This window comes from Triticum aestivum, chromosome 3B, assembly GCF_018294505.1.
Source record: "Triticum aestivum cultivar Chinese Spring chromosome 3B, IWGSC CS RefSeq v2.1, whole genome shotgun sequence".
NCBI classification, from domain to species: domain Eukaryota; kingdom Viridiplantae; phylum Streptophyta; class Magnoliopsida; order Poales; family Poaceae; genus Triticum; species Triticum aestivum.
This window is the reverse complement of record NC_057801.1, coordinates 44,271,802-44,276,096: the sequence shown is the minus strand read 5'-3', so window position 1 is coordinate 44,276,096 and position 4,295 is coordinate 44,271,802.

The window sequence follows — 4,295 nt, the reverse complement described above, 5'->3', positions numbered from 1 at the left end:
CTCAATCTTAGCCACTTTCTAAAGAACTGAGAAGGGTAAGATTGCGCCTACAAGCCTCAAACTGTGGCAGTGGTAAAGGCTTAGTGAAGATATCTGCAAGTTGATCCTTAGACGAGATAAACTTGATCTGAAGTTGCTTCTGTGATACACGTTCCCGTACAAAGTGATAGTCAACTTCAATGTGTTTCGTTCGGGCATGAAATACTGAATTTGCAGAAAGGTATGTAGCACCGATGTTATCACACCAAAGAATAGGAGGCTGTGGTTGAGACAAACCCAACTCCTGAAGCAAAGACTGCACCCAAATAATCTCTGCAGTAGCATTAGCCACAGCCTTGTACTCAGCTTCAGTACTGCTACGTGACACAGTAGCCTGTTTCCGAGCACTCCAGGCGATCAAATTATAGCCAAAGAATACTGCATAACCCCGTGGATCGCCTGTCATCTGGGCTACCAGCCCAATCTGCATCAGAGAAGGCCGAAAGGACCCGAGAGGAAGTCGGCCGAATATGCATACCAAAAGTCAGGGTGAACTGAACATAACGAAGAATGCGTTTAACAGCAGCCCAATGAGTATCTCTGGGAGCCTGAAGATACTGACAAACCCTGTTAACAGCATAAGAGATATCTGGTCTCGTGATCGTCAAGTACTGAAGTCCACCAACAATGCTTCTGTACTCTGTGGCATCCGCAGGAGACAAAAGCTCACCATCAACAGCTGTTATCTTGTCGGTAGACGACATGGGTGTGGTGGTCGGTTTGCACTTCAGCATGCCAGCTTTTTGTAACAACTCGAAGGAGTACTTCTTCTGCGTAAGGACAAGACCAGTAGCACGAGAAGTGACCTCAACTCCAAGAAAGTAGTGAAGCTTCCCAAGATCTTTGACCGCAAAATCAGCACCAAGAGAGCAGACAAGAGCATCAGCAGCATACTGAGAAGAGCTGACAAGGATAATATCATCGACATATACCAAAAGATACATAGTGACTTCTGGCTTCTGTAGAAGAAATAATGAAGTGTCAGCAGTGGACGGCACAAACCCATGAGCACGAAGGGCAGAGGCAAGGCGGGCATGCCAGGCACGAGGAGCTTGCTTCAAACCATATAGTGCTTTGGAAAGACGACAGATATAGTCAGGACGATCAGGATCAGAGAAACCAGGCGGTTGTTTCATATAAACCTCTTCCTCCAAAAATCCATGTAGAAAAGCATTCTGCACATCAAGTTGACGAAGGGACCAACCACGAGAAACAACAATGGAGAGAAGAAGCCGAATAGTGGTAGGCTTGACGACAGGACTGAAGGTGTCCTCATAGTCAAGACCATGACGCTGCCGAAAACCGCGAGCAACAAGTCGCGCTTTGTAACGCTCAATAGATCCATCCGAGTGCTTCTTCACTTTGAATACCCATTTTGAGTCAATAACATTTACCCGTGGTGGTGGAGGAACGAGAGTCCATGTCTTGTTACGAAGAAGAGCATGAAACTCCTGCTCCATAGCCTCTCGCCAATGTGGAATGCGCAGGGCAGCCTGATATGAGCGAGGCTCAGAAGATGGATCCACAACAGCAGTAGCCAAACAAGCAGCCAACCAAGCAACCGTACCATCCGTACGTTCCTTAGGTTTGAAAATGCCACTGCGACTGCGTGTATGTGGTCGAGACACAGGAACCACCGAGTTCGACGGAGCAGCCTGCAACGGGCTGGAGGACGGCGACGTTGACGAGTCAGCCGGTGACGAGGAGCCAGGCACGGTAGCCTCGGACTCAGTCGGCGAAGAAGGCCGGCCCACCGGCGAAACAGCTGGCGACTCCGGCATCCCAGACCGGGCCGATGGCGAGCTCGGCATAGTGGGCCGTGGCGCGGCCGGTGTCGCGGGCCGATCCGCTGGTGAAGGCGACGTGAGGACCTGAGCCACGGGCGAAGATGGCGTGACGGGCCGAGCCACGGGCGACTCGGCGACCGCTGGCGAAAAAGGCCGAGCCGCTGGAGACTCAGCGATCACTGGCGTAGCAGACCGAGCAGTGGAGATGCTCGGCGCGACGGGCTCGTCGGGTGACCATGCATGGGCACGTGAATCGATGCCATGCAACAGAGGGCGATCGAAGTGCCCACCAGAAGACGACGATGATGATGGTGAATCCTCCAACAGCTCCAAACGAGCTCCACGTCCAGTTCCAGCACCATGGTTAGGTAACAGCAAAGGAGAGTATGCAACATCATCAAATTGGTCAGAAGCAATAGAGGATGAATGCAGGGATGGTGGTTCGACAGTGGACACAGGAAGGTTGGCAAAGGGAAAAACATGCTCATCAAACACGACGTCCCGAGATATATAGACACGATTAGTGGGAACATGAAGACATTTGTAACCTTTATGAAGAGAGCTATAGCCAAGGAAAACACACTTCTTAGAACGAAACTCAAGCTTGCGCTTGTTATATGGACGAAGATGCGGCCAGCAAGCACACCCAAATACCTTGAGAAAGGTATAATCAGGTTGTTCATTAAGGAGAACCTCAATGGGAGTCTTCATGTTTAAAACACGAGTAGGAGTACGATTGATGAGAAAGCATGCAGTGGTGAAAGAATCACTCCAAAACCGAAACGGAACAGATGCATGGGCCAAAAGAGTAAGACCAGTTTCAACAATATGACGATGCTTACGTTCGACTGAACCATTCTGCTGATGTGTCTGTGGACATGCTAAACGATGAGCTATCCCAAGCGACTGAAAGAAGGAGTTGAGGTTGCGATACTCGCCCCCCCCAGTCCGACTGGACATGAACAATTTTGTGCTTGAGAAGACGTTCAACATGTTTTTGAAACTGAACAAAAATATCAAACACATCAGATTTGCGTTTAATAAGGTAAAGCCAGGTAAAGCGACTATAAGCATCAACGAAACTGATATAGTAATTATGACCACTGACAGAAGTCTGAGCAGGACCCCATACATCTGAAAACACAAGTTCTAACGGATGTTTCACCTCACGACTGGACTCCGAAAAAGGAAGTTGATGACTCTTCCCCTGCTGACAAGCATCACACACTGCTACATCTTTATTACTAGACAAACTAGGAAGCTCATGACGACGCAAAATATGACGGACAATAGGTGTGGCCGGGTGACCAAGACGAGCATGCCACTATGACGGAGAGACCCGAACTCCACTGAAAACGCGAGCGACACCAGGATGCTCCAGACGGTAGAGGCCCTGGCACAACCGCCCACTAAGAAGAATGTCCCTCGTGCCCCGATCCTTAATAAAAAGATCAAAAGGTGAAATTCACAAAGCACATTATTATCACGTGTGAGTTTAGAAACTGAAAGAAGATTGCGGGTCACAGATGGAACGCGAAGAACATTGCGAAGCTGAAGACTCCTATTGGCATGTCTAGTGAGAAGAGATGCTTGACCAATATGAGAGATGTGCATACCTGCCCCATTGGCGGTGTGGATCTTGTCGGAGCCATGATAGGGTTCATGAGTGTGAAGCTTCCCCATCTCGCTGGTCAGATGCTCTGTCGCCCCAGAGTCCATGTACCAGTGTGGATCGATGGAGTAGGACTAAGTGTGTCCCTGGTGCTTCTGCGGTGCGGGACGATTAGCCATGGCGACCTGACGGGCATTGTTGCGTGTATCTTTGCCGTCATTGCCAAGACCAAGGAAGCTTCGCTGGAAGCGCTTATGACACTTGGAGGCCCAGTGCCCATCGCGGCCACAAAGCTGACACACACGTGGACCGCCAGCCCCCGGTAAGGTCGCAGTAGGTGGGGGGGCCGAGGCGGGCGATGGTGGCAGCCCCAAGGGAGACCGGGGTGATGAAGAAGAGCGGCCACCCTTGGTGGCGACGTTGGCCGAGAGAGAGCCAGTGCCCCTGGTGCGGCGAGTCTCGACCCGTTGCTCAGTGAGAAGAAGCCGAGAGAAAACCTCGTGTGCCAACATGGGTGTCGAGTTACCCCGCTCGTTGATGATCTCGACTAAGGCATCATACTCCTCATCAAGACCATTGACAATAAACGAGTTGAACTCGGAGTCGGTGAGGGGCTGTCCAATGGAGGCCAATGTGTCGGCAAGGCCCTTGACCTTGTTGTAGAACTTAGTGGCCGTGGAGTCAAGCTTCTGACACTCTCCAAGCTGACGACGGAGTGCAGAGACACGAGCCTGGGACTGCGCTGCAAAGGTGCGCTCAAGGATGGTCCAGGCCTCATGAGACGTCTTCGCGAAGACAACAAGGCCGGCAACTGCCGGCGAGAGCGACCCCTGGATGGAGGAGAGGTTCGCCTGGTC